Raw genomic sequence first — 26,809 nt, forward strand, 5'->3', positions numbered from 1 at the left:
ACATCATCAAAACAAGTGACCTCAGGATGCTTCTAAAATCAGAACTATAATACATGGGACTTTGATCTGATTATTAGTCCAGGAATTTTCCAACACCAAATTCTACCACTCATTCTAAGGAGGAACTCTGTTCATGTGCTCAGTTTATCTTCATTTACTCTCAGTAACGGGAGTAAGTTTTTTGGCTCCTAGGTCACCCTCTCCAATCTTTGTATTACATGAAATAAGCTGTTTGCCTATGGTTAGGAGAGCTGAATGGGACACATCACACATAAGCTGGTAGGGTTTTAATGGATCCTCTTCTGCGGCCACATCGCACTAGAAGCTGCATGGTCTTGGATGTAATTTTTAAAGTGTACCGGAAGATGTGTATTTACCATCAAAGAGAGTGCAAGTATGAGATGATAACTTAGGGCTACCATGCTCCACAGATTCCACGCACCATATTAAATTATGGCATTTGTAGAGGATCAACAAATCTCACCCCGTGGCTAGGTGACATATGATGGATGGAATTTGGGGATAGTCAAATAATTTAAGGTATAAGATGGTTAGAGCACAGGCAGGAATGCTTGATTGTCTGATACGAATCTGTTTTGAACTGTTGAAGTTTCAACTTCAGTCTTTAAAGTCCAGCCCCTACCCTTGCCCTACTAACACTGTATATTGCAGGAGCAGGAAGTCCCGTGAGCCTATTCATTAATATTTCACACAGGAGAGGAGCTTGACTGGCTCAGTTGGTTGAGCATCTGACTTGATTTCGGCTCAGGTCCTGATCTCAGGGTCGTGAAATGAAGCCCTGTGTCGAGCTCCACACTCAGTGGGGAGTTTGCTTCCTCTCTCTCTGCCTCTCTCCCTGCTCTCTCTCTCTCTTAAAAATAAATAAATGAGATCTTAAAAAAAATATTTCACACAAGGAGTCTTAGCCTTCTGTGTGGGAATAATGAAAACATCCTGAGTTTTCAAACAGTTAAATTTTTTTTTCTCACCTAAATAAAATTAACCTGAGTATGGTACTATTTATTGAAAATAAAAGAAATTCTCCATTTGAAGTCATTAAAGTCTCATGACTTTATTATAATAGACTTAACTTGTCTTAATAAATTATAGTTTTTGAAGTTTAAATTGTCATACCTTAACAATAGTGATTCAGTGCAATATCAAAAATCCCATCTGAGTTTATTTATGAGGGTTGGTAAGCTGACTCAAAAACGCAGCAGGAATATCAAGCATACAAAAGTGTCCAGGAAATCTTTTTAAAGAGCACTAGGAAACATTTGGCTTCCTAGAGAGCAAAGATACTATAAAATAACAAAATTAAAATCATGGGGTACTTTAGAGCAGTCAGATTCAGAGATACAGAAAATGGAATGGTGGTTTTCAGGGGCTGGGTGGAGGAAGGAAGGCTGAATTATCCTTTAATGGGTATGGAGTTTCAATTTTGCAAGATGAAAAATGTTCTGGAGTGGTGGTGATGCTTGCACAACAGCATGAATGTACTTAATGGCACTGAACTGTATACTTAAAATGGTAAATTTTATGTTATCTATATTTTACACAATTTAAAAAATCTTTTTTTTTTAAGTTAACTCTACCCCCAACGGGGAGATTGAACTCATGACCCCAAGATGAAGAGTCGCATGCTCCACCACCTGAGCCAGCCAGGTGCCCCTACACAGTTAAAAATTTTTAAAAAAATATTAGCAACAATAAAAATCATGTGGTACTATCAAAAGGAAATTGCAGTAATGGAATCATGTCTATTAGGTCAGGTATATAGTAGCCTTCTTTTTTTTTTAATGTAGAATCATTTTTTAACTTTCTTTTTTAATAATAATTTTTTATTATGTTATGTTAGTCACCATACAGTACATCCTTAGTTTTTGATGTAATGTTCCATGATTCATTGTTTGCGTATAACACCCAGTGCTCCATGCAATATGTGCCCTCCTTAACGCCCATCACCGGCCTATCCCAATCCCCCACCCCCCTCCCCTCTGAAGCCCTCAGTTTGTTTCCCAGAGTCCATAGTCTCTTGTGGTTCATTTCCCCTTCTGTTTACCCCCCCTCATTCTTCCCTTCCTTCTCCTACAGATCTTCCTACTACTTCTCATGTGGAGGCTTGCTCTAGGTTCCACACAGCCTGGTGTGCCACGCACACTTGGAATGCCATTAAATGTTCTGGGTTAGGAAGGCTAGGGGGCGGAGAGCTAGGGGGCAGGTGGCGCAGGGCTCAGTGGAGCAGCCCATGTCCTGCAGGGGTGAAGCCCTCACTCCCGGCCCCAGTGCCGGCCAAGGCAGGAGGAAGCCCGCTGGGCGCCCCAGCCCAGGAAAAATGTGATAAAGAAAGTACGGGGCTCCCAGGTGGCTCAGTCAGTTAAGCATCTGCCTTGGGCTCAGGTCACGATCCCAGGTCCGGCATCAGGCTCCCTGCTCAGTGGGAAACCTGCTTGTCCCTCTCCTCCCCACTCATGCGCTCTGTCGCTATTTCTGTCTCTCTCTCAAATAAATAAATAAAATCTTAAAAAAAATACTAAGAGAAATATAACTCAAGCTGCCCATAGCTTCTTCACACCAGAGAGATGCAAGCCCAGTCCATTGGGGGAAATTGTTCAGATGACGAACTCTTCCGAACCCAACCCCAGTGCTTGCCTCGGTTTCCAGTGTGTTCGCAGGAACCAAGGGAGGAGAAAACCAGCAAGATGAAGAACACGGCCACACAAGTCTGAGCAATGGAAATGGAATTCACCACGGGGTCGCACATGAATCTGCAGATAACCAAAGACTTCAGCACCCGCTTCTCACAGGATGCAGGAAAATTCAGTCCAGCTTGTCTGTAAACAGTGATGTCAGTGAGAAGAGTAAAGTCAATGCTGTCTTTCCCCAAAAGACAGGCTCTTCACGTGAAGATTGCAGTGTGCACTGTATCCTGGCCTTGGAGCTCAGGTCGAGCCTGTGACTTCCTCACCCTCAGCAGTACTGTCCTGGGCCAAGCTTCCCATGGCGTCGCCACCTCAGAAGCCTGCTGCTGTCGCTGTGGAGAGCAGATGGGGGAGGACTGTCCCTGCCCTTGTGGGGAGGATTGTGGCATCGTGGATGCCTGTTGTGAATCATTGCACTTGATCTTAGCCAAAGGCCGAGAAGCGATTGTTGTGAATCATTGGACTGTCTGGAAGTCTGTATGGAATGCTGTGGAATTTGTTTTCCTTCTGTTTGTGTTCAAACTGGAGTGTTTCAAAATTTTTCTTTTAAGGGGGCTGAAAAGCACATGGTAAGATTGTCATGAAGCAACCCAGTATTTGCACTTTACCTCATTATTTTAAGTAATCTCTGAAAGCCTTTTCTCTCTACCCAAATCTACGTGGTTTAATAAGTGAAATTTTAACTACTTTTAAACTTCATAGGTTACAATGACTGAGGGACATTTTGACCATTAAAAAAAAAAAGCTAAATGTAAAAAAAAAGAAAAGAAAAAAAAGGCTAGGGGCAGATTACCTTCACTGTAGCCTAGTATAGCTTGAAAAGTGTTCTATTTCTCTGGGCCTAGCTCAAAGCTGGCAAGCTTTTGCTTCTCCAAAGATGTTCTATAAAGTACCTTATGTGGTCAGGATTGTAGGGGGGCACGAGATAAAGAGACTTGTCTTTCATTTTGGAGCAAGCATCCAACATAATTCAAATGACTGGACCCCAGGAACTTTATTGATGTGGCAATTCCCTGATTTTTCTTGGGATGTAGCTCCCACCTTCAGCATGGAATTGTCTTACCAGGTCAGCCAGGGTGCCTGCCCTTTCCTGCTTATCAGGCTCTCTTAGCACAATGACATCGGTATAGAGGACCAGGACTGTGTCCGATGGGTTGGTGAGATGATCAAGATTTCTAAGTACAAGACTGGAGAATGGAATCATGGAGCGGACAGAAGCCTGAGGCAAGATTTTGAAAGTGTTCTTCAGTCCCTGCCATGTGAAAGCAAACGGCTTTTGGCATCACTCTTTATTGGAATGGAGAAAAGCACTGGCCAAATTGCTGATGACATATCAAGGGGCTCCAAAAGAGACAACATCTGGAAAAGCAGATGCAATTAAAGTCATTGTCATTCCAGTTCTTCTAAACCATGCATCAGCCACATTGTCAGGCCAATTGCAGATGTGATCAAAGTCATCACTCCTGAATCTTTCAGGGTTTTGATGCTGGCACTAATTGTTGCCGATCTTCCAGAGATGTAGTATTACTCTTTGATTTGGTTAAAAGGGGGAGGTCTGGGCTTTACCACCATAATAGCTCTCACTCCAGGGATTAGGGATCCAGAGTGCAGATTCTGTCAACTTCTAAGTGTGTCAATTTCAACCTGGAAAGTAATTACCAGATAACTTCAAAACACCTTACCCCGGAGGTCAATTTCATGATTTAAGTAAAACAGAAGTTTAGCAGCTTCTCTCACTCTTTGCTTTCTCTCTACATCCATGTGAGAGCAATTCTATGGGATAATTTCTAAAAATACGTCTGCTGGGCCAAAGGGCAAACACTGATTTCCATCCCATAAACAAAGTTTGAATTTACCACTCAGCTTGGTAAAACGGGTATCTTTTGATTTTCATTTCTTTCATTTCAGAAATGCAAAGAGCTCTATCTAGTCTTCCCTTCCTCACCCCAAACATCTTTGAACATCCTTAAAGTTCATGTTCTAATGAGCCTCTGTGAGATTGATTGATATCTAAGCACCATTTATCCCCCTGCCCACTGGGTTCCCCACCCTCACTGATGGACCACCGAAGCTGTCAAGCTCTTGCTTGGTATTTCTCTTTTCTCAGTGCATAGTTACTTAGTCAAAGACCACCAGTCTCTTTGGGAAAGGCTTGGAATAAGATTCTCAGTTCACCCTTGTAGTGCCATTGCTGGGTTCTTCTTCAAGGTGTCCCCAGCTTCCCTTCCATTCTGAACTGTGCATTGATTTGGATCTTGGAATCAGTAGTGGGGTTATGACTCTCTACAGTGATGGCTCAAGACAGGGCTCCATTTACTGAACCCAGACTAAGGTTCATTGTTGTTGCTGTTGTACAAATTAGGTCGAACCTTAATGGCTTGCCCATTTGATGATGGTTATTATGGGAATTGTTAAGTAACTAAAATGCACCACACCATGGAACACTAGTTTCAAATGATGAGATGTATCTAAACAGACTGACATGTGAAGTTCCCTAAAGGTAATGGAGTGAAAAATAAGAGTTGAAGAAATGTTCAGAGTCATTTATACAAAACACACAGAGACCAACCCCCCCAAAACCCACAACTATATATTGTGTATGTACCTTTTTGTACATAAATGCATAGATAAAGTTCTGGGAGAATCCACACCAAACTGGCAATAGTAGTTCTATCTGGGGAGAGATGGGATTGGAGGGGAGTTGGAAATGGTAAAGGGAGGCTTTGATTTTCTTTTACTTTTTATGCCTAAATTTTTTGCCAGTGTTTTCAGGTACAGTTCATACAGCATTAAGAAATAATAATACTTCTTAATCTAGAAGACCGAGAAAGGGGGTGGTAAGAATGTACCTGTCATCTCTCCCTTGGCCCACAGTAGGCTTCTTTCCACTGCTGCAAATATTTTGGGCAATGGATCTCTGGATCCTGCTGATAACATTGACACCTAATTACACAGTAATTTAACATCATACTTTCTTTCTTTCTTTTTTTAATTCTCATGATGTGTTTTGTCTTGTTTTCATAGTGGAAAGTTCTCATACTTCTGTGTCCTACCCAGTACCGAGCAACATGCTCAGTGTGTGCTCAGTAAAGATATCAAATAAATAAAGCCTTGTGCAATTCTCTTCTGAAGGAGAAGGGCCTCCCTTCCCCACCCCTATGCCAAATCTAAGAAAATCTAATTAATTCTTTAAAACTTGTTCAAATGACATGTCTTCAGGGAAACTTCTTCACACATTTCTCCAATTGCAATTTATTGTGCTTTTTCTTTCTTTTCATAACACTTTTGAATACACATTCTTATACCTATAATATGATATTTAGTTCATTATAATCACTATTTGAATTTGTAACATGTCAGCCTTCCCTTCCAGACTGCACTGCTGGGGGCAGGGAGGCAGGTGTTACCCATTCTCATTATAATGCAGTTCTTCATCCCTCCCAAAGCCTTGGATCAGCAGGTACTCGGTAAGAATGTGGAATTCAGCTGAATTAAAAGGATGGGAGAGGTTGTGATATTGAAATTTTTCTACACATGAACCTGCTTTTACATAATCCCACCTGGGGTGATCAATGGTATGTCAGCCACTGGCAACCTCCCACACAATACTTACTCTTCCTCTCTCAAAAAGAAACCTCTCCTCCAGAGGGGCTAGGATCCTATTGTTTGAGGGCAGCCATGCTTTCTTTCTCTGCTGCACTCTCCACATATCTATGCCCACAGTTCTCCAGGGTAACTTCCTAAGAGTGAATTTGCTGGATCAGAGGGAATTTCCATTCTCACCGGCACTGTGTATTATCCACCTTTGCCAATCAGCTTGATAAAATATGGCCCCCTTTTTTTCAAAGTTTCATTTCTTTGCTTTTCCATGTTCCCTCTTGTCTTCCTCCCCTACCTTCCTCACTCACAGTCCTTTGTCCCTGGAGTCAACACTTTATTACTTTTAATGTTTTCTCAATGAAATGAATAGGTAATCATCGTTGGTCATCCAAGGATATGCTTGCCCACCACTTAGAGAGGAGACCAGGGTCAGATCTAGGAAGGCCTACCTCCAACTTCATGGGCCATTTTCAATTAGTTGGGCAGTTCAGTGCATCACCCAGACCTAGTTAACTCCAACTAACTCTTCAGATCTCACTTCAAAAGTCCTCGGGTAAGCCTTTGCTAACCCCCAGATGAGCTCAGGTTGCTCTGTTCTTAGCTGTCATAACTATGAGAGAACTTTGTATTTATTTTATTAATATCTGTCATATACATGAGGATAGGAGACTGGCCCTTTTTTCCCTCATCATCTCTTATCACGTGCTTAGCATCTAATAGGAGCTCAGTAATATTTTGTAAAGTGAATCAATCAATAAAACCCATCCCTCCGTTATTCTACATGAAATGCCCTTAGAACAGTGGTTCTCAGCCTTAGCTGCACTTGAAAATAATCTGTGAAGTTTTGTGTTTTCTTTTTTTTTTTTTTTTAACAATATTAACGTCCATCCTTACCATAGACCTTTTTAAAGGCTTTTCTTTTGTGGGGGCAGTTTTAGGTTCACAGCAAAATTTAGAGAATGGTACAGAGAGTCCCAATATACAATTTCACTTATATATAAGCACATACATACGTATGTATCTAATATACATGGGCATTCATGATGGAATACATAATTGCTATTATTTTGAACAAGCTGTTATCTGTTAGATCAGCTAAGAATAAGAACAACAAAAGCGTTTGGCCTTTACATAATACTTTGATGCACTTCTTTTCTCAATGTAGATCCAACTTTCTGACCTATATTAGTTTCATTCTCTCCAAACAACCTTTCAAACATTTCTTAGGGGCACCTGGGTGGCTCAGTAGGTTGAACATCTGACTCTTGATTTTGGCTCAGGTCAGGAGCTCAGGGCTGGGCCCCATGTGTGGCTCAACAGGGAGTCTGCTTCTTTCCTTCTCCCTCTGCCCCTCCCCCAGTGCTCACTCTCTCTCTCTCTCAAATAAATAAATAAATATGTTAAAAATTATTTTAAAAATTTAAAAGTTAACATTTCTTGTCAGGTAGGTCTACCAGCAACAAATTCCTCAATTTTTGTTTGTCTGAGAAAGCCTTTGTTTCTTCTTCTCTTCTGAAGCATGATTTCACAAGGAACAGAATTTTAAGTTGGTGGTTTTCTTCTCTCAACACTTTAATATTTCATCCCGTTCTCTTCTTGCTTGAAAGTTTTCTGAAGAGACGTTGAATGTAATTTTTATCTTTTTTCCCCTGGCTTCTCTCAGGATTTTTTCTTTACCTTTGATTTTCTATAATTTGGAAACGATGTGGTTCGGTGTAGGTTTTTCTTCCTCTTCGCCTCCTCCTCCTCCTCCCCCTTCTTCTTCTCCTTCTCCCTCTCCTTCCCCTCCTTCTCCTCCTCCTTCATTTATCCTGCTTGGTGTTCTCTGAGCTTCTTGGGTCTGTGGTTTGGTTTCTGACATTAATTTGGGGAAAATCCTCAGTCATTATTGTTTCAAATATTTCTTGTTTCTTTATCTCCTTCCCCTCCTCTGGTGTTCCCACTACATGTATGTTACTCTTTTTGTAGTTACCCACAGTCCTTGACTATTCTGTTCTGTTTTTCTGGTCTTTATTCCCTTTGCTCTTCAGTTGGAAGGTTTCTACTGAGATAGTCTCAGGCTCAGGGATTCTTCCTTCAGATATGTCCAGTCTGTTAAGCCCATCAAAGGCATTCTTCATTTCTATATAGTGGGGTGTTTGTTTGTTTGTTTTTTCCCTAGCATTTCTTTTCGGTTCTTTCTTAGGATTTCTATCTCTCTGCTTACATTGCCCTTATGTTCTTACACGCTGTCTATTTCATCCATTAGATCCTTAGCATTTTAATTACTGTGTTTTGAATTGCCGATCTGATGATTCCAACATTCCTGTCATGTCTGGTTCTGATGCTTGCTCTGTTTCCTCAAATTTTTGCCTTTTGGTATGCTTTGTAATTTTTTCTTGGTAGTTAGACGTAAAGTACCAGATAAAAGGAACTGTTACAAATGAGCCTTTAGTAATATGGTGGTGCGGTGGGGGGCAGGGGAAGCAGTCTATAGTCCTGCAGTTAGGTCTCCGTCTTTCAGTGAGCCTATGCCTCTGTGCTATGAACTTCACAAGTGTTTTAATTCCCTCCCCCCAGCATAGGTAAGAAAGGATGGCTGGAATGGTTTGAAGTCGGGTATTTCTGTTCTCCCACATGGAAAGCGAGAGCTGGCTGGAGTTGGGTATTTCCCTTCCCCCAGGCCAGTTAGGCTCTGATATTATCCCAGCAGGTTAGGTTCTGCTTAACTAGTTTCTCCTGAGGGCAGGTGTTAAGAAGGACAGAGTGCAATGGTATATTACAAAATGACTCCTTTTCCCTCTACCCTTGCCAGAAGCACAAGAGGAATTCTCTCTGATGTTTAGTGTGGAAATCTGGTCAAGCTCATGGAGGCAAATCTCACATTATTGTAGGGGCACCCCTATGACTGGGTTCCCCTGGAGTTTTAAATCCTGAGTTGTCTATGCTGAGCTTCCAGCAATTCATCCATTACACAGCTCAGGTTTTCCTGCCTGGCACGGGTTCCCTGTATTCACCTGTCAGTCTCTGGTCTCGGGGGCAACAGTTTGCCCTGTCCTCACCTCTCTTCAGGATCCTAGAAAGGTGTTGGTTTTTCAGCCTATTCAGCGTTTTCCTTGTTGTTAGTTCAGTGTGGTGTCTTCCAAGCTGCTTACATGCAGAACCGGAAACTGGAAATCCCATAGACCTTTAAAATCGGCATCTCGGGGTGATTCTTAACACATAGGCAGGGTTGAGAAACTGATGACCGGTGCCAATAACCTCTCCAGCAGGCCGCCATGCAGCACCCAAACAACACCAATGGCTCCAGGACCATCCAGCTACCTAAGGACTCCCCACTTGATAAGTTCATCTCTTGCATGGAAAATTTGGACACAGAGGTCTGTTTCTCATGTTTTGCTTTTGTAGGACACACACACACACACACACTAGTACTTTAAATAGCAAATGCATCAGAGTTCATAATGGTTATGTGAATAGTGATTAAAAAATAAAAAATAACAAATGGTCCTCACTGTCTCCAATGAGATTTGCTTCAATCCAGAATATCTAAACAGACCTTTTCTGTTTGCCATTTTCTATTTAAGCTTACCCCCTGCAACGAGGCTGAAGATGGGCCTTGGGCTGAAACTACTTTGTAATATAAAAAACTGGATGCCAACAGTAGAGGCAGATGTCCCTTGTGGCTGCTGCCCCTCCTGGGTGAGACAACGCTGAGGTTTTAATCTGCTATTACAGAACAGTGGCCGCATTGTTTTAACACGTGGATGGTGGAAAACACTTGGTGTGGGAGGGAGGGTTGCAAAGGACAGACACTACCTCAGATCTCTCAGGACAGGTCTGAGAGGCAGTGGCCACCTTTCCTTTGACTCCTACCAAGTCAAAGTCCAGCCTTCAGTTTTAGCTGCTTGGTCTCAAAGTTTAAGGCAAGTCACTCAGTTTATCCCTACAAGCGATAGCTCTACTCACAAAGGTTTGTGTCCCAAATATTAGCCATCCCTTTGCTAGCAGAAGTATTGTGCCAGAATACTCAACTTTTGCCTGAAGAGTCAACTCTCATATCTTCAGGGCCTTTTGTGGGCTGGGCCCTATGCCAAGAATTTGAGTATGTCCACATATTAACTCCCTTGACTGTGAATACCATCCTGCAAAATAGCCATGACTATCCCATTTTACCAGTGAGGAAGACCGAGCTCAGAAAAGTTAAGTAATTTCTCCAAGGGGGCATATTATCTTCTAACTCTGAGGCCATGCGTGTGGCCACATCAGACAGACCTGGGATCAAATCCCAACTACACTACTGACAGGCTGTACAAACTTGGCAAGTTGTCTTCCTGAGGTTCCATTTCCTCATCTATAGGGTGGATTGTTCTAGAAATCAAACCGTGCAGGAAAGCAGCCAGCAATATATGTGAACACAGTAGACACTTCATAAATATGTCTGTCTGTCCGTCTTTCCCTCCTTTCTTATTCTTTCCAGCAGGAGTAAGGTGGGCAATCAGATATTAGCTCTAAAAGGGAGCACTGCCCACCATTCCATGTCCTTGAGAATACTTCCAGCTCTGGGCACTCACTGCTGGGTGCCACCACTTCTTTCCTAGGTGGGTAATCAAGCCCTTAGGCGTGCCTTCACCTAGATTAGATATAAAGGTGAGTATTGGGAGAATTCCCAGATGGTAAATGCACAAAGATAATGAAACCCTTTTACCGAGGGAGGAATGTTTTCCCAGGAAATCCACAGTTCCTTAAGTGTCCAGCAGGGTTTGAATGCCCACGGGCAGAAGGTAGAGTAGAACAGCAGGAGGTGAAGGGTCTTAACAAGTGTTCTGCTCATGTATACTGTAAAGAAATTTACACTTTGTAAAAGTTGACCTCAACATGTTTTATCATGTGATTTCTTGCATATCACAGGAATTTACATTTTTAAAAAAAGATTCACATCATTCTTTTAAATGTACACAATGGAAAATAAATACTATGCAATTTGATTCCCACTGTTGTCTGTTTAAAATGTACATGAATGGGGCCCCTGGGTGGCTCAGTCAGCTAAGGGTCCAACTCTTGGTTTTGGCTCAGGTCATGATCTGAGGGTTGTGAGATGGAGCCAGCCACTGGGGTCTGCTCTGGGCATGGAGCCTTCTAAAGGTTTTCTCTCCCTCTCCCTCTGCTCACACTCTCTCTTAAAAAAAAAAAAATTAAAATATACATGAACTCGTCTTTAACAGCCATTTTACATCATTCTTTTTTCTCCTTGAATTTTACATAAAAAATACATCTTCACATAAAAATATATCCTTATATTTTAAAGGTTTTTTTAATTGATTACCCTGTCATCTTTATCTGCAACTAAAATATAGGAAAATTGATTTTCATTTTTTAATTTCACGTGACCATGAAGGTCTGAATGTTTAAAAAATTCTAGTTATTATCATTGCAATTATTATTGGTACAAAATTAACTAAATCATAATTATAAATTTTTATTTTTTTGTTTGAGATTTTATTTATTTACTTGAGAGAGAGCAAGAGCCAGAGAGAGCACAGAGGGAGAGGGAGAAGCAGGCTCTCTGCTCAGCAGGGCAGACTCCTGACATGGGGCTCAATCCCAGGACCCTGGGGTTGTTACCCGAGCCGAAGGCAGACACTTAATGGACTGAGCCACCCAGGCACTCTTAATTTTTTATATTTCTTAAACGTAAAATTTTGAATTACATTAAATATATTATATTTAAATTAAATTGTGTGTGTATTTCTTAATGAAATGGCTGGGGCTTTTGGGTTTCAGTTAGTTCATATATCTGTGTTAAATACTATTGATTGTTCAAATGAGACAGGATTCAGCATAAATTCTATTTCTGTTTGTACTTCTGTATATGTAAATAATTGGAAAGCATGTTTACATGTTTCAGTGGGTAGAAATGGAAGGAATTTTGTTATGTAATGACATTCAACTTTTTCTTTTTCTTTTTCTTTTTTTTTTAAAGATTTTATTTATTTATTCGACAGAGATAGAGACAGCCAGCGAGAGAGGGAACACAAGCAGGGGGAGTGGGAGAGGAAGAAGCAGGCTCATAGTGGAGGAGCCTGATGTGGGGCGATCCCATAACGCCGGGATCACGCCCTGAGCCGAAGGCAGATGCTTAACCGCTGTGCCACCCAGGCGCCCCGACATTCAACTTTTTCAATGTTCTTGGGTTATATGCCAAAAAAATCCCGTAATAATCTAATGGTGTGCTATGCTCTTAACACACATATGTCTAACCAATGATAAACGCAAAGCCTTGCCTTCTATTGATGGTGTCTTGTTTAATAATTAACATTTCAGAGTTCTCTTAGGTGCTCCAGAGGCAAAGAAACACTGCAGGGACTGAGATGGGTGAATGAGATGCCCTCCTTTTGTAAAGGGAGAGAAGCAGAATTACAAAGGAAGGTGAAAAGAGATGCTCCATGATGCCTGAGCTACAGCGATAGGGGCTTCCTACAGCCTGTGATGGCAAGCTGGGTTCATAACGCGGACTTGTAATATGTACAACAAAAGTAGGCAGAAATGGCCTTCTAGTATGTAAAGCACAAATGGACAGAATTATTAGAATATATAGACAAATCTGTAATTACAATGAAATATTCTAATACACTCATCTCAGTAATGAATAGGGCAAGCAGACAAAAAAATCAGTAAGGAATACAGATTTGAACAGCATGAATAAAACACTTGACATAATGCAACAACTCTCTGCAAAATGTATACTCTTCACATCACACTTGGAATATTTACAAAACGCACTGTATAATAGTTCATAAATCAAATCTCCACAATTTCAGAGGATTGGCTATAATGCAATTATGATAAAAACCAATTATAAAAACATAACGGAAAATCTACTTTTCCCAGTGACATATTAAAAGAAGCATAGCTGATGACTTCAGAGATGTCAAAACTATAACTTCTTCTCATTGGATCATATTGGATCCCTTTGGATCGTATTAGGATTCCAAGGTATCTGTCCATAACGTTCCAGAATTCTTAAGTAATCCTCAGTCCAAATCAGTAAGAAAAGGAAAACTTAGTAGAGAAATGGGCAAAGTGTTGAGGAAGCATTTCAGCCAATAAACATATAGAAAGGTTCCATATCAGGAAAATGCAAATTAAAACTACAGGAAGATATCACGAACCCTGATCAGAGTAACAAAAAGTTTAATGTCTGTCATCATCAATTGGAAAAGACTTCTACATTGCTGGGGGGAAAGGAGAACTGGAGCGACCACTTCAAAACCCAGTTTAACACTGTCTAGTAAACTTGAAGTTACCCATCACCAATGACTCGACTGTTGCAGCCCCAGAGCAACTTGAGTACGTGAGCCCCTGAATATAAGGATCTTCTCAGCAGCATTGTTCACAATCATCCCATACTAGAAACAAGCAGATGTCTATCACTAGTAGAAGAGGTCAAAACAAAACAAAACTGTAGTGCAACAAATGATCAAATGCTGTGCTATATTCAAATCTGTGAATGTATCTTACAAACACAAAGTTAAAATGAATCAAATTACTTTTCTGTAAACTCTGTGTGGAACCCAACATACATATAGAAAAGGACACAAACTTTCATTGTACCATACTGAAGAGTCTGTTTTAGTTTTGAAAAGGAAATATATTACCCCACTGGATGATGAGTTTCTTTAGCCTTTTCTATGACTACATTTTATTTTTCTTATCTGTTTAGTAATAATCCCTTATATTGTCATTGTCTTTTGACTGTACTAATACCTTCCACACCCTCTGTCTCATTTCATCCCCGTAACAATTTAGAGGTAGAAAAGCATGTACTATGTTAACCTCAGTCATAGTTGCGGAAATTGAGTCTCAAAAAAGCTAAAGTCTTGGCCAGGAACCTGGATACCGGATGGGCTGAAATGAGGATGCCCAGATGTCTTTTGCCTTTTACCGCAGCATTCTCTCTCCTACGTGACACTGAGCTGGTCAACTGGACTCCTTAGCCTGCAAGGGGCTTCTTCCAGCTCCAACATCTCATGTTGCTTTGGGGTCACAGACTCCACAAAGGAGTGGAAGGTGGCCTATTTGGGACCAGAGGAAGGCATATGAAGCAGGGATGGTACATAGCAGTCCTTGATTAAATTGCACTCATGGGCTTGGGAAAACCTCCTGGCACTCTTCTTTTTCGTGTTGATGTGCTGTAGTTTTCTAAACAAGATTTTTTGTTCATTTTATTGTATGTTATATGTATGAATAAGATACGGTTTATATTATATGTACATTATACCTCAATAAAATTGATTTAAAAAAATTAGATACCACCAGTGGCCCCTTGGGTGGCTCATACAGTCTGGAACCCTCTCCTTGGCTCAGCAGTGGCCACACGATCTCAGACTTGAGCTCCAAGGCAAGAGCCATGAGATGAGAACTTTTTATATTACCCCTGTAAGACACAAGAAATACTCGAACAAATGGAAATTTGCCACATGCATGAGAAGGATCAAGGGATATGTCAAAGATGTGAATTTTCCTTAGGTTAACATGGGGTTATTTTGGTCTGTGTATGTGTATCGGAGAGGCTGGTTGGAGCCTGAACTCACAAATTTGAGATGGAGAATCAATGATCTACTGACTGAGCCAGCCAGGTGCCTCTCTAATTTCTTAACAGAGAGACAACAAAGAAGCAATAATATTCAGGAGAATTCTGATAAAAATAATCAGTGGGGGAAAGATGTGTGATTTAACAAATGGTATTGCAACATCTGGGTAACCATCTGGGAAAAATAAAGTTACCACCCATGTCTCACAACTTACATAAGGACAAATGGAAAATGGATTAAAATTTATGTGTAAAAAGTGCAGAGACTGTAAAAGTACTGGAATAAATAAGAGTGAAAAAAATCTCAATATTAAAAAGTGAAGAATCCCTTTCTATGACAAAAAAACCCAGAAGCCATGCAAAAGGAAGAAAAACTGTACACACACACACAATAGTGTGAGAAAAATCAGAAGACAAATGCCAGAAATACTCCAAGTGCATCCTAAGGGACATACAAATCACTAAGAAGACAGATAACTCAATAGAAAAATGGGTAAAGCATTTGAATGAACAGCTTACTGAAAAGAGAGAAAAATGCATCTTGGACATATGACAACACGCTCAGCTTCGCTCTTATTAAAGAAAAACAAATGGAAAGCCCACCAAGATATCATTTTTAATCTAGGAGGATAGCAGATAACAAGAAGATTAATAATACACAAGGAGGATGGCAAAGATTCAAGAATATAAGGCCTCTCCCCCAGTCCTTGTGGACCTGAAAATTGGTACATTTGTGGTGGGCAGTTTGGCAGTATCAATCAAAGCTGTGAATATTCCTTTGACCCAGGACTTTCTTCTCAGAATTAATCCTACAGATATCCTCACACGTGGGAATTACATTGTACCAGGTTATTCTGTGCAACATTGTGTTATCAGAAGATGGGAAAGCATCTAAATATCCATCAATAGGTGGCTGGTTAAACAAGTTATGATACATGCATCCAGCGGAAAATCATGCAGTGCTTAAAAGTAAGAATAAAGCTCCCGACGTACTATATCTTCAAGATAAATCAGGTGAAAAAAGTACAAGACCATGTCTATGGTAATCTTTATTGTTGTGCAAGGGTAGGAAGAGGAACATGTGCTCGCAGAGGGACACATACACGTGTGCATATAACAGAGATGGTACAAGAATCTGGCAGTAATGGCTGCCTCTGGAGAGAAGGACTGACTGAAGGGTGGGAGGCAGGGTGTTTTCACTGTATATAACCTTTACTTGCTTTTGAATTCTGGAATACGTCATTGTGTTACCTGTTTATAAACGTTTAAATACATAAAAAATAAATAAAAGAGAACACAGGCGATCAGTGGACAGAGTTGAATTCACAAAAGGCCCAAGCAGCAGCCTCCACACTAGACCATGGCTTGGCGGCAGATCACAGAGGGTCCAGTGCCGGGCTCAGCTTGGAGGGGGCTCTCCCGGTGAGTGGTTGAATGTTCCTGATCTGCCACCAGACCCGCCAGCAGAGAAGCCACAACTCACTGTCTCTGCCACCCACAAAGCAGGAAGCTGTGGGCCCGGCCAACCCTCCCGCCACAGCACCTGCCACACTGAGGAGTGGCAGGCTCCCAGGGAAGGCTCCTGACAACGCAGGTGGGCCCCTTCCTGTCCAGTGCTCTGGGATTCTCCTGTGTAACAGTCACCTCCGGGAAGGTTCTGCAGGGGAGGACTGCCCTTCTGGACTTTACCAGCCTCTGTCAGTATAGCCTTCGTGGTGAGAACATTTAAGATCTGTTAGCCTCTTCCCAGCTGCACCCCTGCAATGGTCCCCAAGGGGCTGACACTTTGTGGCACTCCAACCCACCCAGTTATCGAGCAGACTCCCAGTGACCCAGTCTCACGGGCTCTCTCATTCAGGATAGATGCAGAACCGCTCAGTTTACCCCCTTCAGGAGACACAGCAAAATCAGATCACCTCTCAGGATAGCCCTGGCCTGACTCCCGAATCCAGGAGAGCTGCTGAAGAATGTGTCTCTAACATCACAAACGCTGCCCTCTCTATGAGAAAGCAATGGAGTCCATCTGTAGATGCGGCCAACAGATCTTAGTCCTCAGATTTCACCTAAGTCACTAGGCCCTAAATTCATTTTTTCTCTTTTTCTGTTGAATTTCAGATGTACAGAATCTGATTAGTGATAATGCTTAATTAATATGACACCAATACCATCAGTCCATTCATGGCCCTTTTATTGGATTTATTCACTCCTTCGTCCAGCAACTAGAATTTCACCAGTAACTTCTAGCTACCTATACGCTCCTCTCCTATTTGCCCCCTCTTCCTCCCATGACGGGTAACCATTATTCTCTACTGTATGTTTATCATCCCTTTGCATTTTGAATAGACTATCACATAAATATGTATGTCTTTTCAACATATATATAGTTTTAGAGAGTAAAGTAATATTTATTGAGTTGTTAACCGCGAAAATTGAACAAGTGGGAATTTCTCTGTGGTGAACCTTGAACTCAAGAGAACTAAATTATCATAAAGTCAACGTGAACGGTTACTTGTTTCAGCCCCAAAATAAAATTTGTCATGAGCATGAATTTTAATTGAGATTATGAGGGATCCAGTCTGTCTTTGATACTTAAATGCACCTGTCTGTGCTCCTCTTCTCCATCCCTCCGTTCCCAAACCTGATCAAGAAACTTAAAATCCTGGGGTGCCTGGGTGGCTCAATCATTAAGCATCTGTCTTTGGCTCAGGGCGTGATGGGATCAAGCCCCACATCAGGCTCCTCCGCTGTGAGCCTGCTTCTTCCTCTCCCACTCCCCCTGCTTGTGTTCCCTCTCTCGCTGGCGCTCTCTCTTTCTCTCTCTCTCTCTCTCTCTCTGTCAAATAAATAAATAAAATCTTAAAAAAAAAGAAACAAAAAGAAACTTAAAATCCTGCTCCTTTAGCCTCCTGCTAAACACATGCTTAACAAGGAAATCATTTATTCCTTGTTGTAAATTTAATTTGTGGGCTATCTCTCTCAAGGTTATTTGCATTTTAAATTTCTCCATTTGAGAAATGAAAGAGATTTGTGTTCTGTTAAAACATATTCCAACAAGGAGATATGAGAGATATTTTAAGAGAATCGAAATTTCCCTTCCACAGGAATATGACTCTTACTAAAAAATACAATGTGGGAAAGTATTAGGACCTTATGTGCTAGGAATTTTACCTCAGTAAGAGCTCTTAAGCCTGCTTGGGCCACATAATATTACATTACATTAAAAAAAATTTTTTTAAACCTCAACTACACAAAATTGAGATAATTCCTTTTCTCAATTCATGGCACACTCTTCGCATTGTTCTTGCAAAGCCCCTCTTTTGTTTCCTTTTTTTACTTCTTCAGCTCCTCTTCAATTCCTTTCCCCCTTATAAAACTGCGGTTGGTTTTTGTTTTTGTTTTTGTTTTCAGATTTGTTTATTTTAGAGAGTGGGGGGAGGACAGAGGGAGAGGGAGAAAGAGAATCCTCAAGCAGACTCCCCGCTGAGCGCAGAGGCCTGAGCAGGGCTCAATCTCATGTCCCTGAGATCACCACCTGGGTGGGAACCAGAAGTCCGTTGATTAACCTACAGCATTACCAGGTGCCCCCTTATATGACCACTTCTAATAAATCTTTCCAGTCAACATTTTCCCCAGCTTTATTGAGATGTAATTGACAAATAACATTATGTAAGTTTAACGCGTACAACATGTTGATTTGATACACTTATGGATCGTGAAATGTTTGCCACGGTAGCGTTAGTTAACGCCTCCATCACCTCACGTAATGACCATTGCTTTTCTGGGGTGAGGACATGTAAGAGCTACTCTCTGAGCAACTCGCAAGTATATAATACATTGTTAATTACAATCACCATGCTGTGCATTAGATCCCCAGAATGTATTCATCCAATAACTGGAAGCTTGACCCTTTGACCAACATCTCCCCATTCCCCCACCCCCCTGCCCTTGGCAACCACTATTCTACTCTGTTGCTTTGAGTTTGGCTTTTTTAGGTTCCATGTGTTAGTGATATCAGTATAACAGTATATCAGATATTAAATAGCAGTATTTGTCTTTTTCTGTCTGACTTATTGAAACACTTGATCATGGTGTATGATCCTGTTAATGTGCTATTCTATGTGGCTTGCTAGTATTTTTTTTGAGAATGTTTGCTTCTATATTCATCACAGTTATCAGCCTATTGTTTTCTCTTCTCGTGGTGTCTTTCTCTGGTATCTTGGTGTCAGGGTGATGCTGCTCTGGTAAAATGAGTTTGGGAGTGTTCTCTCCTCTATTTCTTGGATGAGTTTGAGAAGGTTCGGTGTTTATTCTTCTTTAAATGTTTGGCAGAATTTACCAGGGAGACCATCTGGTCCTGGGCTTTTCTTACTGGGAAATGTTTGACTACTGATTCAGTCTCCTAACTTGTGACTGGTCTGTTCTGATTTTCTGTCTCTTTACGATCAGTCTTGATAGGTTGTATGCCTCCTAGAATGTATCTGTTTCTTCTGCCTCCAATATGTTGGTGTCTTGGTTCATACTATTCTCTTATGACCCTTTATATTTCTGTGGTATCAATTGTCCTTTCTCCTGTCGTTTCTAATTTAATTTATTTGAGGCTTCTTTCTTTTTTTTCCCATAGTCGAGCTAAAGTTTGCCAATTTTGTTTATGTTTTTAAACATGATCTGTTCTACTGTTTTTTTCAGTATCTATTTCATTTATTTCTGCTTTGGTCTTTGTTATTTCCTTCCTTCTGCTATCTTTGGGCTCAGTTCATTCTTCTCTCTCTAGTTCCTTAAGGTGTAAAGTTAGGTTATCTATTTAAGCACTTCCTTTTTTCTTGATGTGGGCATTTATTGTAAATAAACTTCCCTCTTAGAATTGCTTTTGCTATATGTCAAAGGTCTTGATATGTTGTTTCCATTTTCATTTGTTTCAAGATATGTTTTTATTTCCCGTTTTATTTCTTCTTTTACCCATTGGTTTTTCAGGAGTGTGTTGTTTAATTTCTACATATTTATGGAGTTTCCAGCTTTCCTCCTATTATTGATTTCTAGTTTTATACAATTGTGGGAAGAAGCGATACTTGGTATGTTTTCAGCTTTCTTATATGTGCTCAACTTGTTTTGTGAACTATCCTACGATCTATCCTGGAGAATGTTCCATGTGCACTTGAGAAGAATGTGTATTCTACTGCCCTTGGATGGCATATTCTCTATGTCAGTTATACCCTTCTCTTTATCGTTTATGAATCTACTGTAAGTTTTTGCTTTGTTACCATGAAGCTTAAATAAAACATCTTATATAAGATATAACAGTCTATTTTATGCTAAGAACAATTTAACTTCAGTCACATATGGAAACTCCATCCTTTCAGACCCGTTTTTTAGTTTTTGATGTCACGATTCACCCTTTTTGTTGTGCATTCATTAACAAATTATTGTCAGTATAGTTTTTGTCGCTGTAGTTATTTTTAATACTCTTGGCCACTAATCTTTATACTACAGTTAAGTGGTTAACATACCACCATATTGCAATATTAGAGTATTCTGAAATTGTCATATACTTCCCTTTACAAGTGTTGTATATTTTCATGTTAGTATTTTGCATCCTTTTGTTTCAGCTTGAAGAACTAATTTCAGGATTTCTTATAAGTCAGGTCTAATGGTGATGATCTCCCTCAGCTTTTGTCTGGGAAAGTCTTTATTTCTCCTTCATTTTTGAAGAATAACTTTGCTGGATAGACTATTCTTTTTTTTGTTTTTAAGATTTTTATTTATTTATTTGACAGGGTGGGGGGGAGAGCAAACACAAACAGGGACAAAGGCAGGTAGGGGAGAAGCAGGCTCCCCGCTGAGCAAAGAGCCCGATGCGGAGTTCCATCCCAGGACCCTGGGATCATGACCCGACCTGAAGGCAGCCACCCAACCGACTGAACCACCCAGGTGCCCCTGGATAGAGTATTCTTGACTAGCTTTTTCTTTTCAGCCCTTTGAATGTATTGCCCCACTCTCTCCTGGCCCGTAAGGTTTCTGTTAAGAAATGCACTGATATGATGACTCTTGATTTCAACTCAGGTCCTGATCTTGAGACCTGGCATCAAATCCCACATCAGGATCTACACTCAGCGTGGGATTCTCTCTCTCCCTCTCCCTCTGCCCCTCCCCCCAACCCCAACCCCAACTCATGCACAAGCGTGGGAACGTTCTCTCCCTCTCAAAATATTTTTAAAAATAAAATTCCACTGATAGCCTTATGGAGGTTTCTCTATAAGTTACAAGATTCTCTTCTCTTGCTTCTTTTAAGATTGTTTATCTGTCTTTGATATTTGACAGTTTTGTTATGATGTGTCTTGGAGAGGCTCTCTTTAAGCTGAGTTTGTTTGGTGGCCTATGAACTTCATGAACTTGAATATTCAAATCTCTCCCCAGATTTGGGAGTTCTCTGCCACTCTTTCTTTAAATAAGTTTTCTACCCTTTTCTCTGTCTCTCTTTTCCTTCTGGAACTTCAATAATTTGCAAATTATTTCTTTTGATGGAATCCATAGGTTACATAGGATTTCTTCACTTTCTTTTTCTTTGTTTTCCTATGATTGAATAACTACAAAGTTCCCATCTTCTAACTCACAGATTCTTTTTCTGATTAATCCTTTCTCTTGGTGATGCTTTCTATTGCATCTTTTTTCATTTCATTCATTTTAATCTTCAGCTCCAGAATTTTTTTGGTTTTTGTTATGATTTTTATCTCTTTGTTAAACTTCCTATTTTTCTCATATATTCTTTTCCTGATTTCATTTAATTGCTTTCTGTGCTTTCTTATAACTGATTGAGTTTCCTTAAAAAGTCATTTTAAATTCTTTATCAGTTAAATCACCAATCTCTATATCTTTGGGTTTGGTTATGGAAGATTATTGTGATCCTTTGGCGGTGTCATGCTTCCTTAATTTTCATGTTCCTTGAAGCTTTGCATTGCTGTCTTCATATTTGAATTAGGACTCACCTCATCCAATCTTTATTAAACTGCCTTTGGGAGAGAAATACCTTCCATCAACCCTGCTAGGGATTTTGAGGCTTTCTCAGAACTTCTGTGAATGCACCTGCTCCGTGTTTCTTGCTCCCTCTTGTGGCAGAATTCTTAAGCTTGTCTGCCTTCTCTCTGAAATGCACCAGGCTGAGCTCTGACAGCCTCTCTTTTGTTTTCCCAAAGGTGGTGCTAAAGCTCGAGTTTGTAGTCTCCCCTTGGCCTGTAGATTCGGGCTGGCTTTCTGCACGTGCTGGAAACCGTCTGCCAAACCTTGCTCTCGCTGCCACCAGCAGGAGCACCCGGGAGCTGGCCATGGTGTGTGTGTGTGTGTGTGTGTGTGTGTGTGTGTGCGCGCGCCCGTGTGTCTGTGTCTGTGATATACAGAGGGCTGTGGGTGCCGATGGGTCAGTTGGAGGCCTCCCCAGTGGCTTGTGTAGGCTTCATGAAGGAGTCTGCAACACAGTAAGATCCATATCCTTTAATCCTTAGGAGAGTTATACCTGCCGTTCTCCCCACCTCTTCTTGCCCACCTCCGTGGTCACGCGACTTATGATTCAGTATGCTGGATGTGGTGAGAGAAATGAGCTAGCTTCTTTGGGAGCATTCCACACAGCTGAGGAAGCCAGGTGCTCATTCACAGGTTCTCTCTTTTCCCCATGAGAAGAATCACAGGCCAAGAAGACCTCTCTTGGCCCTAAGTTGTCACCTTGAGGCAGGGATGATTCAGGTAAAGTCAAACCATTCCTCTTGCCCTCTCCAATGCATCCAAACTCATATTCATATATATATAGGAAATATATATATATATTCCCTCCCCCAGCAGTGTACTGGAAATTCTCCACTAGAAACCTGAACATCCTTCTGTGGGGGATTGTCTAAGAGGCTTCCATATCATGGCCAAGAAGGGCTGGAGCCAGTTCATAGACACTTGCAGGGTCCACAGCTGGGACCAAGGTCTGTATGTCTATTACCTGATGCACAGGTAGGCGAGACTCCTCCCAGTTCCCTTGGTGTATGGTGCTGGATCCCACAGGCTCCACAAAAGCACTTTTGTCCGTGGATGGATGTCCAATTGTTGCTGGGGGAGGGGACACAAATGAGGGACATCTTATTCAGCCACGATGCTGACATCATGCCTTGAATCTTTTAAACAGACATCATACTAGTGTTGCAAAACTTATTTTTACTCCTTTTGTTAATAAAAGTTATCCACATTGTTGATGTTACCATGGTACATTCATTTTCTTCATTTTTTGCTGTTTTCAAAGTTATTGAGGATTCTAAGAGTTTTTCTTTATGAAAGTTATGTCTATTGATACCATATTAGAAATAAAATTTGTGAATTTAAAAATAGTTAATAATTGACTTTAAGATAACAATAATAACCCATTACATATTACCATAAACAACATATTTTATGAAAAATAACTAAATTTTCAAAAACACAAAAAAAATGTAGTGGGAATACTAAACCCGTATTTAATTTTTACAAATCTCCTCAAGGTCTGGCCTAGTAGAGGACAGCCAGATTCTTATATCTGCTTTGGCATTAAGTTTGTTGTGATATGTTATTTGGTAGAAATATTTAAAGATAATCTGATTTCATATAGATTTGTAATTGGAAAAAAATATTTCAGTAGCCTTTTCAGATCCTCATGGTTGATTTTTAAGGTTAGTTACAATGCAGAATCTGAAACAATAGCAATAAACTTTTAGTATACTATTGCATTGAAATCCATTGGTCCATCTTGCAGTTTGAATGGAATTTTACTCACGCACGATTTCGTAATACAGGCTTACCTCAGAGACATTTGCAGGTTCAGTTCCAGACCACTACAATAAAACTAATATCACAATAAAATGAATCAAGTTAATTTTTTGTTTCCCGGTGAGTATAAAAGTCATGTTTAAACTGTACTGTAGTCTATTAAGCGTGTAATAGCATTGTCAAAAAAAAATACAATGTACATACCTTAATTTAAAAATGCTTTATTGCTAAAAAATGCTAACCATCATCTGAGCTTTCAGTGAGTCATAATCATTGATCGCAAGTCACCATAGCAAATATAATAAAGAAAAAGTTTGAAATATTGTGAGAATTACCAAAACGTGACAGAGACATGAAGTGAGCCAATGCTGTTGGAAAAATGGCGCCCATAGATTTGCCCCACGTAAGGCTGCTGCAAACCTTCAATTTGTTAAAAAAGAAAAAAAAAAAACCACAGTAGCTGCAAAGCACAGTACAGCAAAACACAATAAAACGCGGTGGCTGTAATCAGACTGACACTAGTACCCTCACCGCAACATAGGACATTATCCAGGGGAAGCCCAGGCAGCTGAGGGATGAGAGGTGGCTCCATGACCGGGAGCAGCAGATAGTGGTGCCCTTGAGAGTTTCTTCTAGCTCATAGCGGTGCACTGGAAGTTTACGGGCACTGGGTTACATGGATTTACAGACTATATTATCTCCTTTTAACTTAACTAACCCCCCACCACCAAAATGTTGTAAAATTGGGCCTCCAAAGGGAACTTGGATCAGAGATAACACTAATAAAGCCAGCACAATTGAACAACAAAAAAGGGGCAAACCTGATATATCTCCTGCCGATTTACTAGGCTGAAAAATAGCAACCATTAAATAATCAGGTCTGACAGTTAACCAAAAAGGCTTGAATTTATCAAGAAGACTGTGAAATACATTATTTATACACACTATTTTGAACTATCAACATCATCTCAAGTATACCCTAAGCCTTAAGCCTTAAGCTCTTAGCTATAACAGTATAATGCAAGACATTTAAATGCCTCTGTATGTATTAGTTTAGAAAAGAGGCAGCAGAGAAATTAATTTTTTTGTAAAGAAAGTTCAAAATATCTATGCTGTCAATAAGAAAATATAAATTATTCAAAAAAAATTTTTTTAAGTAAGCTTCATGTTGCATGTGGCCTGTGGAGCCGAATGCAGGGCTTGAACTCACAGCCCTGAGATCAAGACCTGAGCTGAGATCAAGAGTCCAACACTGGGGGCGCCTGGGTGGCACAGCGGTTGTGCGTTTGACTTCGGCTCAGGGCGTGATCCTGGCGTTATGGGATCGAGCCCCATGTCAGTCTCCTCCGCTGGGAGCCTGCTTCTTCCTCTCCCACTCCCCCTGCTTGTGTTCCCTCTCTCGCTGGCTGTCTCTATCTCTGTCAAATAAATAAATAAAATCTTAAAAAAAAAAAAAAGAGTCCAACACTGAACCAACTGAGCCACCCAGGCACCCCCATTCAATCTTGATCACATTTGACTTATATGTATGTATACAAGATGTCGTGTACAGATTATTGATCCAAGTTACTGAACATTTCCCGACTTTATTCCCAAGAAGACTTCCTAGTCTAAAAATACAAAAGCAAAAACAAAAACAACCCCACCACCACACACACACAGTAGAAATAGTGAGTGAGAATTAATGCTAGGGTGTTCTGGGTATCTTGCATCTATCATTAAGAGGCAAAAGAATGGCTGTACTGAACTCTCAAAATTTGATGCCGATACTATTATGTCTAGTAATATACTTAGAACAACTATTTAGCATATGATTTATAACTAAGTGTATAGTTGATTATCACTATTCAATGCCACACCATAAGCAGAAAGTGGTAATGGTGAAGATTATATTGTTGTTGTTTTGAAGAGCAATCATTAATTATCTGAATTATTTTTAAATTCCCCTTTTATAGAGGAGAAATAGAAATAATTCTCTGGCATTTTTTAGGATCTAAACCCAGAAAACAAATTTATCTGATAGGTAAATTACATACTTAGGAACAGCTTAAATCTCAGAGTCATGAAATATCTTAACACCTTTCATATTTGGCCTGAATAAAATATTTTGTTGTTCGTTGAGCTGATCAGCTCAGTTTAATATAACCAGATATTGCCTGTTCCTCCTATTCAGCCTGCCAGGATAGGAATGATTACTGTTTCCTTGCATGCTCGTAGCACTTCATTCATAAATGCAGTATGTCACTGTCCACAAGGAGCCATAGTCATGGCTCATATTGCTATGCAATTGACTACAAGAAATTCTTCAAAGGGTGAATCCACTTTTCATTTTTTCCCCTGCATCTCTCAGAGTGACTGACATAATGGACATGACTAAGTATCTATAAAATTAATGTATTTTACTGAATCTATACCATTCCTGAACTTCTTTAGATTTCAGAGCCTGTATATTCCATATTTGGGTGTGATGCTTCAACCCATCTACCAAGTAATCTGAAAGACTGAGTTTTAAGTGGGGCTTAGAGTAAGAGCAGATTCTATAGTGGGTCCAGGCTGTGGCTCTGACCTGTGACCCAATAGATCTAACGGTACTCAAAGTTTTGTGGAACAAGAGAGTCCTAATAAGAGAATCACAGCGTAGTCCCATAGAGTTCTGGAGCAAAGGTGTGCCTTCCTGAGCTAATCACTGTTCTCCCTTTGAGAAGGCCTTGGCATGCCTTGAGGACTTCATAGAGTCTGAACGCTTGACTGTGTTTTTTTGTTCCCCAGGGAGCCAACTCTGAGTTGGAGATTGGTGCACAGGAGGCGTCCTGGGTACTGCACCCGGGAGCACCAACTGTGAGAGAGTCAGAATTGGGCAGAGGGAGAAGTTGAACTGTGATACGGTTGCAACAGAGGCCTCAGCTGAACACACAGGGAACTTTGGAGTTGGGATGTCCCTATGGAGTTGTCTTGTCTTGAAGAGGAAAAGGAGCCAAGTATTGCCACATAGACGAGGTATTAGATGCCGGTTTCACCCAGGAAGGGGGCATAACTTTGAGCAAGGCTGCTCCTATGGGTTTGGGAAATTTCCAGAGGGGGCTTAACTGTGATCATGCTCCTGGTAACCAGGGTAGTGAGTGTCTCATTCCTGGATTGGCGGATATAGGGAGGGGGCCACAGT

At 40.6% G+C, this 26,809-nt stretch overlaps 1 pseudogene; it reads left to right on the forward strand.

The window, feature by feature from the left end:
- Positions 1-2,236: 2,236 nt before the first annotated feature.
- The window catches only part of LOC105238247, a 63,579-nt pseudogene continuing 39,006 nt past the window's right edge, over positions 2,237-26,809 (forward strand).

The sequence above is a fragment of the Ailuropoda melanoleuca genome, chromosome 5 (genome assembly GCF_002007445.2).
Source record: "Ailuropoda melanoleuca isolate Jingjing chromosome 5, ASM200744v2, whole genome shotgun sequence".
Lineage (NCBI taxonomy): Eukaryota > Metazoa > Chordata > Mammalia > Carnivora > Ursidae > Ailuropoda > Ailuropoda melanoleuca.